This window comes from Gymnoscopelus braueri, assembly GCF_963280865.1.
Source record: "Gymnoscopelus braueri genome assembly, chromosome: 23".
In the NCBI taxonomy this organism is placed as follows: Eukaryota; Metazoa; Chordata; class Actinopteri; order Myctophiformes; family Myctophidae; genus Gymnoscopelus; species Gymnoscopelus braueri.
The window spans coordinates 31,970,689-31,978,599 of NC_137625.1; the positions used below are offsets into that span (position 1 = coordinate 31,970,689).

General features: G+C 40.8%; 1 long non-coding RNA gene across 1 annotated transcript; it reads left to right on the plus strand.

Annotated features, from left to right (window-relative positions):
- The first annotated feature begins 3,291 nt into the window (after nt 1–3,291).
- On the plus strand, nt 3,292–5,383 carry LOC308079385. The gene is made up of 3 exons (XR_013932607.1): nt 3,292–3,633; nt 4,838–4,900; nt 5,255–5,383. It is a non-coding gene; the product is annotated as an uncharacterized lncRNA (long non-coding RNA).
- The last annotated feature ends 2,528 nt before the right edge of the window (nt 5,384–7,911 follow it).

A 7,911-nucleotide genomic window follows, 5' to 3' on the forward strand; every position in this document is an offset into this window, starting at 1 on the left:
ACTGTAGTACGATAATGTGCATGGTTCCATCTAAATAAACAAATAAAATACAAGTAAAGTGTTCTTGTCGTGCAGACTTCAGGAAGTGGTGGACCTCCTCCAGTTGTACCTGTGCTGGACCGGTGACTTGGGGGAGGCGATGAATGAGTTTTTTCGTGACTTTGCGGAAATGCCCCACCTTCCACCTCTCGCCGTTCTTCTTCCAGCTGTACGTTTGCACCGCAGCCAAGCGGCCCACACAGGCCACGCTTATAAATGTTTGGGAAACTCCACATATTAGCTGCAGATGCCAGACTTGCACACAAAACACACACACAAAACTTCCTCTTCACATTTAGACAATAGCAGCTAGGAAGTTGCACAGCTCGTGGAACAGGCGGTTTGGATGTGCTTGTTGAGGGCCCCTCCTCCTCATCCATGGATTCAAAAGAAGTGTCTCTACTGCTTTTGTGGGTTGATAATCAGGATCATTTGTTGTGTCATCCTCATCACTCAAATGATCGGTCGCTTTCAAGTTCTCAAACGTTTTCATGCCAAGCACCCAGATTGATATAGAGCGTGCCAACGTGTCGTCACCACGGGGGGGCGTGGCATTGGATGTGGCATTGGGCAATGTTAAGTCAACCTGGTTTTTACCCCTCAAAGATGTCCGCCGCTACCATAAGGCACTTGTTGACACCCCCTTCAGGACTTTTGGCATACTCTATATGTCCGTGCAAACCCCCATCTGAAAATGTTTTCATGTTTTCCTTAATCGCAGCAGTCAGTTTTTGAAATTTACCATAGCCTCTGATCAGAACAGTATGAATTTCCTTGACATCTTGGTCATCAAAGAAAACAATACTTTAAATATGAATTTGTACAGAAAGCCCACTGATCGTAATGCCCTACTACATGGTGACAGTTACCATCCCACACCCCTAAAAAAAGGTATCCCCATGGGCCAATTCAAAAGAGTCCGCAGGATTTGTAGTCAAGATGACTCTTTCCAGGTACATGCTAAAGACCTAGAGTGTCGTTTTAAACAGCGTGGCTATCCAGTACAATGGATTCAACCTGCTGCAGATCAATTCAACAGATGTACTCAACTGGAATGTTTAAAACCCAAAGAGAGAACAGACAGAACTGAAAAACACATCAAGTGTTTTGTTCAATATTCTCCTCTGGGTCATCATTATGAAAAATTGATCAGGAGGCATTGGTACATTTTAAACTCTGACACTATTCTTGGCAAGTCTTTTGCAGTCCCTCCCCGCATTGTGTATAAAAGACCACCACATTTGAGGAACCTACTGGTTAGGTCACACTTACGTCAGGCAACTCCCACACATTGTCTTAGTAACATTCCAGATGGCAATTACAAATGCGGCAGATGCGCTCAATGCAGTTTTACTTAAAAATGTCACACTTTTAATCACCCTGTTACAGATAAATGTTTTAAGATCAGAGGCGTCATCAGTTGCACTACACCCAATATCATCTACATGATCAAATGTGTATGTGGGCTTGCTTATATTGGCAAAACATTAAGACCCCTGAAAACGAGGATCTCAGAACACAGGAGTGACATTAGAACTAAGGATTTTAGAAATCCTGTGGCAGCACATTTTCATAAAGCCCAACACTGCATCTCTTCATTGAAATATATAGGCATTGAGTGTGTCACATTGCCACCCAGACGGGGAGACATTGATTGTTTACTCCTCAAAAGGGAAGAATTTTGGATTTCCACTTTGGACACAGTGAAAAGAGGTCTAAATGATCTTTTGATATCAGGCCATTTCTGTAAACCCCCTTATTAGGCCTATTTATATATTTTAGGTTCCCCTCTTCTGATTTTACCTGGGTATTTACCTCTTATTACTTTTTAATATTCTTAATGTTGAGTTCTCTGCCATTGCCTAGAAGGCCTTATAATATTTGTATGTGTATGTGGCATAGGCGGATTAGGAAGAAACGGGCCCCTGGGCCGAGACACGCAAAATCGCCCCCCCCCCCCCCCCCCCCCCCCCCTTCCGTGGGTGCACGCGCGCATGGGCCCCCTCATTTTGTTGTAATGCGTGGACATTAGAACATCTAATTGTTGTTGTTTTGCACTTGCTTTTTGGATCCTTCCCTCTGAAGTCACACGCAGTGTGTGTGCACTTTGCAGGGGCCCCTGCACATTGCACTTTGCAGGGGCTTTGCAAGGCACTTTGCAGGGGACCCTGCAAAGTTAATAACAGTGACGCGGTCACGTGGATTGATTGATTGAATTGATTGATTGAATATTTTATTAGGCAAAAAGTTAAAAACACTTTGTCTGAAAGGTCCGTCCAAAAAAGTCCTTGCAGTCTTTTTTCCATTGAGGTCCTTGGTATTCAATTCATAAACATATATAGTAGCAGCAAACAGTTCAATATCATCAGAAAAAATATATATATATATATATATATAAAAAAAAAAGAGAAAAAAAAGAGGCTCAAGCTCAGGGGCCCCCCTAGCTCAGGGGCCCCTGGGCCCACTAGGCCTGTTGGATAATCCTCCCCTGGTATATGGTGCAGTGACTTACTTTCTCCTTTCTCTCTTTTTGTGATCTTCAGGGTGCTGGTGACAGGATTTCCTTCCTCCTGGTGCAGCAGTATAAGACATGTTTTTTATGGATAATTACAGGGACCTTTCAGGTTTATCTTGAGCCTTGGCCTGCATTAGTTGTTCTCTTGTTCCGTTATACAATCGTTTAGCCTTTTACTTGTCTTCTGTCTATTAGTGTTTTCACGCACCTTCAGAACACCTGTAATAGAGTACGCTCTTAGAGCTGACGTTGTTTTGTTTATCTCCCTGAGATTATTATGATACTTATGTTGAGGGATTTAGTGGCGATCCCCCCTATTATTTAGACCTTGTTTAAACCATTACTATCTCATGTTAGCCTGGTATCCAGCCTGCTTCGCTACGTTCGGCGGACTTTTTTTTCTCTCTTCGCTTCTCAGTCTGGAAAGCACCCCATTGGGAGGTTTTGCAGAACTACACTAGAACTACATATGTTACGTAGTCAACGTCGTTGCTGATTGGATGTTGTTCCAACGAATGAGAGTAGCGTTAGGCAACCTACGTCATCAGCCAGCGCCACCCTCCATGCTTTTCACACTGTTGTTGATAAATGTATCGCTAGTTCGAGACTCGATCAAAAACCTATAGTAAAAACTAAGTAAACACTAGTTTGACATGTCAGATACAGTAGTACAAAAAACCTGCCGGCTGTGTGAGGTGAGCTTACTGAACGTTGGTGGGACGTTGCAGAGCATGCGTGCACTTTTTAGAGGCAATAAGAAAAATAAACCCTTGTGTGAGAGATTCGCCGAAGTTGGGGTGTCCTTAGTGGACAAGCCTGATCTGTCTCCACGCATATGTATACCATGCTACCATGTCCTTGAAAAGGTGGAGGTATATTTGCTCACATTAAAAAAATGGCAGTCAGTGCACAACCGTCTAGCCGACGCTGATGGTGAGAATAGAGAGAAGAGGACGAGGGACACTCCTTCTAAAACCCCTCGGTCAATAAAGAAGATGTGCTCCGTTGCCAGTCCACAGAAAACGACCGAGGCAGCGACCACAACCAAGCAAATGTTGCCGTCCAGAAGTACTACAGAGGTATGTTACTTTAGTTTGCTTGTTTATTACTTAGGCTAACTGTAAATTGTTTATGTATAACCTTAGTTATTATGATCTTTAGAGTGTTGTAAAATTATCTAAGCAATCAAGGCAGCATGTAATACTTTAATGTTAAATTAGTGTTTGATTTAGTCCAAAAGACAAAGTTTCATGTTAAGCTTTCATTAAGTATATTTAGTTTAAGTTATTTGTAGATTTTGTTTGATTACAAAAACAAACAATAAGTAACTAAGCCCTATGTTATACTTGATAATAGACAGTGGTGGAAAAAGTACTCAAATGTCAATATTGCAATGTAGAAGTACTCTGTTACAAGTACAAGTCTGGAATAAAACATTTACTTAAGTAAAAGAACAATAGTATTGGTATCAAAATGTACTAAAGTACTGTAGTAAATGTAGTAAAAGTACAAAAATGTTTTAAAATAGCAGATCTACAAGCTCACTAACTAGTAACTAAAGTTTTCAAATAATTGTAGTGTAGTAAAAGTACAACATTTTCCTCTGAGTTGTAGTGAAGTAGAAGTAAAAGTATAGACAATTCAAAATACTCCAGTAAAGTAAAAGTACCTCAAAATTGTACTTAAGTACAGTACTTGAGTAAATGTACTTATTTACTTTACACCACTGATAATAGAGCTAATAGAACAAGCTCACAATGCGTTGTAATGCAATGCATTATAAGCTAGTATGTAGTCTATAAATGGGGAAAAATTACATTTTGAGATTTTATAATTTATACTTAGGTACTTACATTTGTTGTTGCCAATACTTTTGTACTGTCAAATTTGGATTACAGGCTTTTTACATGTAAAGGCCTGTAAAGTTTATTTGTATATTGTGGTATTGCTACTTTTACTTTACTAAAGGAATCTGTGTACCTGTCTTCCACCACTGATTTTAAGATCCCATAGATCATTTTTTGATTAACCACATGAACCCCAGCATCCATATTTTAGGGGTTTCATAATAGGAGTAAAGAGACAAAGATTTGGTGTAATTAGGTGAACATTCAGTGAGCAGATCTACAAGCTCACATTGTACCATGTTGAAATGTGCTGTGAGCTTGTAGACAGGCTATTTACTTATTGTACTTGATGTACAATCAATAATATATATTTTAAGCGGGAAGTTATCTGTATTGCACAATGCTGAATAATCTTCTGTCCTTGACCTTCTCATAGCTCCTCACAACCGAGGCAGCAACCACAACCAAGCAAATGCCATCCAGAAGTAGTACTACAGAGGTATGTTACTTTAGCTTGCTTGTGTATTACTTAGCTGTATATTGTTTATGTATAACCTTAGTTATTATGATCTTTAGAGTGTTAACATTATCGAAGCAATGAAGGCAGCATGTAATACTTTTATGTGAAATTAGAAATTATCCAAAATGCAAAGGTTCACATTAAGCATGACCTGCTCACTGAGCATTCAGTGAGCAGATCTACAAGATCACAATGTGCCATGTTGAAATGCGCTGTGAGCTTGTAGACAGGCTATTTACACTATTGATGTACAATAAATAATATGTTTTAAGTGGTTAAAAAGGAAGTTATCTGTATCGCAAGATGCTGAATAATCTTCTGTACTTGGCATAGGTGTTTGTCCAGTACCCAAGCAAAAGAGTGAGGCTGCAGTGTCATCCAGATGTGGCCGGAATCATTGAACATATTGCAAAGGGGAACTGGGAGGCAGCAGCCAAGCAAATTGTGCTACACAGGGCTCTTGTTGAGGAACTGAAACCTGAGGTCTTACAAATTGTTGAGGAAGAATGCCGTGTTCTCTGTGACCAAAAGCAGAGTTTTGTGCTGTGGCGCTCTTCCCCTGATCAATTAAGGACATTTTCATTTGCTGCCCTGGACAATGACCTGAGGCGTCTGGCTCCATTTATCTCCTCCATCTTCTCCACCATCACAAGGCAGTCTCCACATACTGCCTGTGCGGCTGCAGCTATTGCTCTCAGAGGGAGAGAGAACCGATTATCTGTGTTTTCCTACTATATTGACAGTGTGTTGCAGTATGGTGGTGCCAAGAAGTCAGTATTCCAGAGATTGTCCAAACTTAGCATAACAACAAGCCATAGCTATGCCATTAAAAAGCAGAAACAGATGGCAACTCTCTGTGGAGAAGCTCTTTATCAGCTGAAGGTAGAAAATGAGATCTTCCTGAAGTACAAAACAGTCTTTGCAGCTAACCTGTGTCCAGAGGAAGAGGAGTCGCTCCAAGTTTGGAACAGTTCAGCTGAATTCACCTACTCTCAGTTATCTCCGTGTGACATATCTGATTTGGGAATAGGTTTTTTGAACATCACATCTCACAGTGAAGAGGGTGTGTCAACACAGTCTAACCCGCCACAGCCCACTGCACTCCAGCCTACTGCACTCCAACACACCCCTCTGCAACCTACCAGACTCGAGTCTAGTGCTTCACAGCCCATAGCACCCCAGTGTACACCCCATCATACTGCACTCCATTCTCCAGCCTTACAGCCCATAGCACGCGAGTCAACAGTGCCCCATCTTACTGCACTCCAGTGTCCAGCCTTACAGCCCATAGCACCCAAGTCAACAGTACCCCAGCAGTCTACAGCACACCAACCTGCCACAATACAGCCAAATCCACCTTCCACCTTTTCCATTATTTTTGACAATATTGATTTCTTTTTGCATGTGCACCACCAAACCACTAGCCATGCTAACAAGTCTATTCACTGGACTCACCTTGTGGCTGTGGAAGACAGAGTCCCAACTCACCACCTCAGCGATCAGAAACCAGTTCAGAGTGTGATTGACTATGACATTTATGACGCGCTACCGACTGTTGAGACACAGGCCCACATGAGAAGAGATTTCATCATTCTCGCTAGTCGCATTGTCACTAAACATCTAGCTGCCTTCAAGCCCCTGTCTGCAGCTGTGGTCCACCATATTCCTCATGCATATTCTGATACCATGACAGAGGCTTCCACTTCAGTACGTATAAACACACTAGTGCTATTCATGTTTTGTTTTTTGGTCCACAACTCTAGAAAGCTGTATGTTATGTTTGCCAATTTATATGAACTCTAATCCCCAAGTTTTATCTCCTTAGCATCCCCTTGGACTTCTTTTCAAGAATGAAAATGTGTCAGCTGACTTGGTAGATATTTTGCAGCACATACAGAAAGAGTAAGTTTTTTTGTGCAATTGTAAAAGTATGTAGAATAGTACATTAACATTTCTGATATGCAACAGTTGAATAAAAATAACATTTTCATTATTTCATCTATTATTATTAATCTAATTACTCTGTTGAGGTCACTGTGTCTGCCACGTTCACATTTCTTGACATAGGTATGCCCCAAAGATCCCTTCTGATGTAGCACACGCACACCTCAGTTGGAGGTGACAGACTCACTGAGGCTAACAGTCGCAACATCCAGTGGGCATTTGCTGACGGAGAAACTAGAGAGGAGAGGCTGGAAGACCTCATTTTTATGTTTTCTGATTGGCATGCAATCAGAAATTTGTATGAAGTGAGTGGTAGCAAGTAAGGAGAATTTGTGGCTGTACACACCAATAATGATAACTAAGAAGTCAACTATAATGATGATGCTGTGAGCACCCACACTGATGAATGATAACGCCCGCCAACATGTTGAAACTGTAAATTCTGAGATATTGATTGGCTGTCATCATTCATCAATCACTGTCATTGTCGTTATAGTTGTTCTGTTTACTGTGCCATCCACTTGTTACAATGATTAAAAAGTAATAATACTAATAATAATATCATTATTGGTGTGAACAGCCCTTTGGTCAGGTGCTTGTACTGTTGGTACAAACTGTTAGTACTGTTGGTACGGACCGAATCATCATGACATCACCACAATCACAATGTATTTCCAGGTAGATAATGCCAGCAGTGTCGCATTGGACCAGTATTATTCATGAACCTTATATTGTTATTGACAATTATATTATATTATTTTGTTTTAAATGTCCACAGGTTGACAAACTAGACATAGCTAATGTTCTGGACACTGGAAAAAAATAGACATTCCACCTGGAAATACCAGTTTGTTTAACAGACATTAAAGCATGCTGTTCAGGTCTATTAGATAGGCTAGTTATCTTGCATGTCTATGAAGTGAGTTGTAAAATGTAGGATACGTGCTCAGTGTTTGTATTGCAGTTGTGCTGTAAAATAGGGTGTACATCTCATATATAATGGAGAGACAGAGAGAGAGGCTAGATGAAACAATGAAAATGTTTGA